Source organism: Setaria viridis, chromosome 4 (assembly GCF_005286985.2).
Source record: "Setaria viridis chromosome 4, Setaria_viridis_v4.0, whole genome shotgun sequence".
Classification (NCBI taxonomy): Eukaryota; Viridiplantae; Streptophyta; class Magnoliopsida; order Poales; family Poaceae; genus Setaria; species Setaria viridis.
In genome coordinates, this window is record NC_048266.2 from 27,497,788 (window position 1) to 27,505,548 (window position 7,761).

A 7,761-nucleotide genomic window follows, 5' to 3' on the forward strand; every position below is an offset into this window, starting at 1 on the left:
CATGCTTTTGTTTTTTTTTTTCGTTCTTCATTCTTCCAATTATCCTAGCTATTACCGAATTATATGCTAAGATGTACAGTGATGTAATTTTTAACACAAAGAGTTTAGTTCAACTCGTTCTGAAAAAAATAATCCAACATTCTGATTATACTATTTTGCCACTTTAAGCATAAAAATTGAATAGATATAATTAAAGTGTTGAACTAATGCAGTCAACATTTTTAAATGCTAGGTTCAACATTTTATCAAATTTAGTTCAACAATTCGGATAGACTAGATCAACATTATGTATATAAATGTTGAAGAAGTATGTCCAAAATGTTGAAGTAGTTATTCAAAATGTTGAAACAACACATTCCAAATGTTGATTTAAATAATACATATAAAAATTAAAAATATACCCATATTGGATCTTATTTTGTTGCATTAATTCCAAATAACACAGTAGTTCAAAACGGATTAACGGTTTAAGAGAAAAATGCATTTGAACTTTGAAATTAAATGGGATTCTCCTCCACCTCCTCCATCTGTCCGCTGACACATGTCCTCCATGATTCCATTTGATGGTGGTTGGAGCGTGCGAGAGAGGTGGACTGAGAAGAAATTAGATGCATTCAAAGGACAAGAAAGCTTGCACGAATCTCCAACACCGGGCTTCCGGAAGCTATATAGGATCTGCGCCAGGGGCTCCGGAGGACTTTTTCCTGCCTGAGTGAATAACAGTCTGTCGGCCCACCTAAGCCCATCCAGGCCCAACAGTCCGGTAGCACCGGGACAGACAAAAAGAAGGCGACAGTAAAAACGAAGCCACGTTGCGGGCGGCGAACTCGCACGACGAGGGTTTCCAGCCGGTTGCCGTCTCCTTCCGGCGCCGCTTTCGATCCCCTGATCCCATCCCAGAAAACCCCAGCGGAGCCTCTTCTGATTTCAGGTGCGGGTTTGGATTTTAATTTCTTGCCCCTTGCAGTCTTTGATGATCTGGACGGCGACCTGCTAGATCAATCGCAGTTCGGTAAATGATTCTGCTTGTGAGTATATCTCGTCTGCAATTTATAAGTCCTTTCTTTTTGTTGTTTCAGCAATTCCGCATGCTATTTGCTTGGTGCTTGATTGGTGTCTGCTCACTGATTTTGACTTTTGAGCCAAATAAATAGAGTGCTGCCTGAATTTTTATCTGACAGGCTAAACTTTTAACAGATATAGAGAAAAGGTCTCTCAAAAGTTCACCTATACATGTATTCACACTTTTTTCTGAGATTTGCCAACTGCCGTTATGATTATGCTTGCACTTTCATCACTAGATGGAGCATGCATTCCACTCTCTGATCAGTATCCTAGTGAAAGGAACCTGAAAAATGGAATATGGTCCTATACCAATCACTAATAGCGATGGAAAGTTGCTTATTTAGTCTTCCATCTTCAAGATGCACAGAATGTTAATAGATGTAGAAGTACCTAGTTCAAAGTAGCATTAGGTATATGTGCTTCTTTATTAGTTTAACGCTACAAACTTATTATCACTCTATGCTTTATTCTTAATTTCTAGTTTCCTTAATTTCAGTCTAGCATGAGGTTGCCAAACCAACGCGGATGTGCCATTTCAATGGAAGATCTCCCAGAGGTATCACCAAAGCGGCTTCCCACAACAAGTGATCTTAATTCTCTTTCCCTTGTGTCCAAGCGGCTGTATACTGTTGAGGCAGAGCTAAGGGATGCTATTTATGTTGGATGTGGCGTTAGCCCTGTGACAGTGGCCTTGGCATCACTGTGCTCCCGGTTCCGAAATTTGTGCAAGGTGGGAGTTTAATTACTCTGGTTGGATGCCCAACCATGGGATGCAGTTGGGTAATCAAGGCCTCCGTGTATTTTCATCTTGCTGCCCCTCGCTGACTGATCTCACCTTAAGCTTCTGCTCATACATCGATGACTCGGGTCTTGGCTTTCTGTCATGCTTCAAGAAGTTGATGTCCCTCAGGTTGAAAGCGTTACAAGAAATAACTTCAGCTGGTCTTCTCTCGGTGGCTGTTGGTTGCAAGAGTCTATCTGCTCTCCGCCTTATGAGCTGCAAGAACGTAGGTAGTGTTGAGTGGCTGGAGTACCTTGGCAAGATTGCATAATTGGAAGAACTTGTAGTAGAGAACTGTCAGAGGATCAGTCAGTTTGACCTCCTAACATTTGGTTCAGGATGGATGAAGCTCCAGAAGTTTTGGTTTCAGAATAAGTATTTGCCAAACACATTTAAGTTTGATGGCCCTTCGTCTATGGTAGGCAGCCAGTCTAGATATGACTTCTGCTGTGATTTCTTGAAGGATTTGACTTTGGCTCGGATCACAACGGAGCAAGAAATAGGACTCTGTTGTCTCCTGAGAAAGTGCAAAGCATTAGAAAATCTTTCCCTTTATTATGCTCTTGGTGTACATGACAATGACATTATTACGCTAGCTCAGAACAACAGAAACCTTAGAAGCATCTCACTTATGCTGACACCTCAGCACTGTGAAGATTATGTTTACAGGACATCATTGACTGATGACAGCCTAAAGGCCATAGCCCTCTGGTGTCCAATGCCTCAGTCTTTCGAGCTCACATTTTTTGGATGCAAACCCGATTACCCTGAAATAGGCTTCACACAGGAGGGCCTTGTGATGCTCATTCAGTCTTGTCCAATTCGTGATCTAACACTCAGTGGTGCCAACATCTTTGATGACGAGGGAATGAAGGCCCTCTCATGTGCACGATTCCTAGAATCGCTCAAGCTTGTCCGTTGCATTGCGATAACTGATGCTGGGGTGCACCTCCTTGCACGCAGTCCCTCTTTGATCAACCTCACGCTAGAGTTATGTGATGGTTTGACATATCATGGAGTAGCCGAGTTTGTGCGTGCACGGAAGTTAGAGTCTCTGACTATTGAAAAATGTTCTCGGATATCTCTCAAAGCTGTACAAGGGGCTGCCAAAACTGTTCACCACACTGATGACTGCCCAGGCTTTAAGGAGTGGGTGGAACGCTGTGTGTAAAGTGTGACCATCTTGCTGTCTGAATTCCCCATAAATTTCTCAGTTCATATATGAAATCTTCGGTTGAAACTGTGCAGTGTGCATCGTATTTCCCAACCTGCTTGGCCTTCATCCTGCCATTGCTGTGTAGTATTGATAAGAGTGAAAAGCACCGGCGGACCTCGAACTTGTCACGCTGTGCCAAATAGGTACATCAACTCTGAAAACGTATTTTTAGTCCCCAAACTTGCTAATCGGTTCACACGAGGTCCAAATCTCATTACCTAACTTAAATCACCACTTATCAGCTGCGGGGCTCACCTGTCATCCTCTTTCTTTTTTTTACCTCACCTTTATCTTCTTCTTTTTTTCTCCCTAGCACCTCTGCCCGCCTCCTCCCACTTCCTGGCCAGCGCCGCCGCCCAGCCTCCTCCCCCTTCCTGGCCGGCGCTGCCGCTCGACCTCCTCCCCCGGCTCCTGCTGATGCTCTTCTCGGGCGGCTGGCGTAGCTCGTCACCGGCGGCCCAAGGCGAGGCAGCGCAGGATGCCCCCACCAGCGTGAGGCCATGGGCATGAGTGAGCTGGGGCCTGGGAGGCGACACGGAGTGAGCCACCGGCGCGGGGAGAGGTGGAGGGCGGTCGCAGAGCAGCGGAGCAAGGTGAGGGGCGACGGCCGACGGCCTGCGTGGGCACTGAGCGGGGGCGACATGGGCGAGCTGGGAGGCCGCTACCACTGGCGAGCCGCGGTGGCCGGAGGTTGTGGCGGGGCCAACGGGCCATCGAGCCCCACAGCGGGTGGAGGAGGGCTGCGGCCGTCGGTCCACCGGCACTCAACCTTCGGTGGCTCATCCGCAGAAGCTGTAGCTACAGCATCGTCAGCCGCCGACGGTAGCGCTTCTGCTTCCGCCGCCGTGGCATCAGGAGCGGTGGGTGGCTCCAGCACCAGCTCGCCACCGCCGCCCGACCTCCTCCCCCGCGCCGTCTACCACATCCTCCTTCCCCGCCATGCCGGCGTAGGAGACCGTGCCGCTCCCGCTGCCGTAGGAGACCTCCGCGCGCATGGTGGCGTCGAGCTCGGGGGAGAGCGTCGAGGAGGATGAGAGGGAGGAGATATGAAGAGAGAGAGGGGGGCTAATTATAGTGTAATCAGTGTTTTAATACAAATTGTTAGGATTTGGACCTATTTGGCACGATTAGCAAGTTTGGACATCCAAAAATACGTTTTCAGAGTTGATGTACCTATTTGGCACAGCGTGACAAGTTCGAGGGCCACCGGTGCATTTCACTCTATTGATAATTGATGGACTATATTAGTGTCAGCTATGTTTCAATTTGCAAGCAACCGAATTGTCCTTTAACGCTGTGCGCGTGACATGCTTAGAGGCTTTTCTTAATGCACATTGTCTCTAAAATGCTTAAACTTAACATTGGTGAACGGAGTTTGATTGCTTCAACGTGAGTTATTCACAGGAAAGAACCGACATGATAAATTTCTGATAATCTCGATGCTCTTTGAGAAGACACACTCCCCACTTGCCAAAATTATGCTGGCATGTCGGTAAATGGATAGAAACTTGCATTTGCCCGGTGAAAAGAAAAAACATTATTGTCAAATTATTACTACCAAGCTTTATTATTGTTACAAATGTGACATTCGAAAGCAAACAGTAGATACGTAAGGCCATTCCAATAAGGAGTTTCACATGGTTCCATCCCAATTAAATGAGGTGCTACATAAGTTAAACTGTTGACGTAAGATGGGAGGAGTTTTAACTTGATGCTCACCGTTTCCAACATGTTGGAAACTGTGTGAAACTCTCATTGAGTGTTTGTGTTTCATCTCACATATTTCAACTTTCACTTATCACTTAGATACAAATTTAAATGGGATGCTAATATATGAAACCGTGAAATGGAACTTTGGATTGGAGGTCTAGTTTTATTCGCCATTTCAACAATTAAAAGATGGCAGACCAGAAGTTGGGTTTCCAAAAAGAATTGTAGCTTAAATATGTACCCACTCACACGGTAGGTAGGTTGTTGTTCTGTAAAGCTGCCATTTTTGGGGGAAGTGATGCAGTGTACAAGTAAAATGGCAATGATTTAGCTGAGTTGGCATACAGACTTAATAAAAAGAGAATTCGGATTCGTATGAGTTATCAACATTTTTTAACCTATTTTAATATTTTAAGAGAATATATTCAACATTTATAAAATTTAGATCAACAATATAAAAAATTGTGCTATCTTCTTCTCCAACGACGGTAAGGCGCCAGACGAGGCAGAAAAGGCATGGCAGAGGCGGTGCGCGGCAGCACAGGTGGTGGGGTAGCAGAGAAGGTAGACAACGTGGTTGTATCGCTGTCGGGATAGATCCCTAATACCCGCAAAGGAAGGAAGAAGACGGACTCCTATTAGGATTTTTCTATAATTCTACTAGGACTTATACCACGTAATCCGTCTATGACTCCTCCTTGTAACCGACTAGTTATCCCGCCAATTGGAGTATATAAAGGAGGGCAGGGGTACCTAGATCAACAAAGACAACAGATGGCAAATCCTCATACCTCAACACCCAAGCGCAGGGCGCAATATACAACACCCCAAACATGACGTAGAGTATTACGCTACTCTGGCGGTCCGAACCTATCTAAATCGCATGTCCTCGCTTTTACCTTCAAGTTCTAGGTCCGGCGATCCCCCACCAACAAATCTACTACCTCGAAATACCCCTCAGTAGGTTGCCGGGTTAAAACACCAACATCTGGCGCACAAAAGTAGGGGTGATCGTCAAGATCATCCGGCGAACTTGAAGGACCTCATTATCAAGATCAATCCGGCGCAACGTGGTTTCCGATTCATGGTAACCGAACAGCAGCTTCCTTTGCCGAATCCATGTCAAAAATGACGAGTCGGGATCCGAGGCAGGAAAGAATCGCTCAAAGTGGCCACCTGCCGCTACTGGCAATAGCAAGCAACCAGATGCTCACATCCGATGCGGAAAAATAAAATCATGCTGCTATTCAATCAGTAGAGAGAAAGAAATCCATTCTTATTGCAACACGCGCATCGAGATGGAGTAATGATTACCTTTTGGGACTTGTTTTCTCCCGTGAGAAGCAATTGGTGAAAAATGTTACACGCACATAAAGGACCACTAGAAGGCTCTGGGTGTTTCATGGCAACACCGATTTGTCGATGACTACCTCGACTACTCGTCTTGACTACAAAACTAGTCGGGGGCGGGCCTCGCACCATTGACAACTAGTCGGAATCGACTCCGACTAGTCGGCTGCATCAACAACCGTCGCGGCTTCATCGACAACCACCACGGCTTTGTCAACAATCATCCATGAATCATGCTAAGTCACTTTTCTAATTATTTTCCAGCTTGTTTTCCGCATGCAAGGCAACACCCCAACTACGTATTTGCGTACGTCTCTCAACGGTAATTACCCTCCAGAGCTACACTTTGCCAACTATTCCTATGGCATGTTGACCGACAACCACAGGCTTGGTATACCAAATTACGGAGGCTACGGCCACGGGTTTGGTACACTGAGTTGTGGAGGCACCGTTACGGGTTTGGTACATTGAATTTTGGAGGCAATAGCCACAAATTTGATAGACTAAATACTGGAGGCTCACAACGGCTACACCCTAAGGAGGCACAAATCTTATGCGCACAGCACACGCTCTATTCGTCGGAGGGCAGCAAACTCTTGCGCACAACACGCGCTCTACTCGCCGAAAGGCAGCAAACTCTTGCGCGCAATCGCGCAGTCTCTTTTGTCGCAATACCTACTACTGATTTTTATCTTCTCTTAAGGTCAATAATCTTCTCGAGCAAAACACGACTTAATTCGTGAAAGCTTCGGATCATCTGTCATGTCTAAATGCTACCACACATACACGAGACAAAGATCTCAGCTGTGCAAACGGCAATGCCCGTACACGTACAAGAGACAAAGATCTCGCCACGTAGTGGCTACGGCTAAACAGAGCCTGAGAGCCTAAACGCAACAAGCTAACTACTCAGGAGAAATATGGCCGAAACAAGAGCATGACACAAAACATTTTGTGTTGATCATTGGATAAATTTCGATAGTTTTCAATATTCTACAAATATGCTACATAATGTATGCATCTTTTCTATTAGGTCAAGCTTCGGCGACGACACTCCAGGACTCTAAGCGTATCTCCAAAGGTACAACTAGTTCCCAAACTCGAGGGCTAATTGCCAATTACTTCTCAAAATATCTCCAATGGCTCTGGTAGCTTCCAAGCTCGGGGGTTAAGCGCCAATAACTACTCGACGTGGCTCCTATGGCTCACTTGGCACATAAGCTCGGGGGCTGGACGCCGCAAAACTACTCGGATGATGACTTGTGTGAAGATTCAAGCTCCTTGAATTGATTATTCAATCATTTCAAGGCTCGGGGGCTGATAAACTACACTCAACAATTGATTTTTTCAAGATAAAGGAAGAAGATTCAAGATTTTATTGACCCTCAGCCTGATTCTACGATTCAACCTAAGGCTCGGGGTCTACTCCATATGGAGTGCAACTTTCGCCACCCTCCATATATGAAGATTACAGAATCAAGACAATCAAAGGCTTTGAGCACACCATAGCCTCATGGTAGCTTTGAGAAACTTTATAGATTCAGCTAGACAAATACTCGAGGAGCACTAAAACTACTCGGCGAGGATCTGAAAAGTACTCGAAGACTGCTGCATTCGACTATGAAGCGCTTGTGGACTT

General features: G+C 45.7%; 1 pseudogene; it reads left to right on the forward strand.

The window, feature by feature from the left end:
* Positions 1-730: 730 nt before the first annotated feature.
* On the forward strand, positions 731-3,074 carry LOC117851922 (F-box/LRR-repeat protein 14-like; annotated as a pseudogene).
* Positions 3,075-7,761: the final 4,687 nt, after the last annotated feature.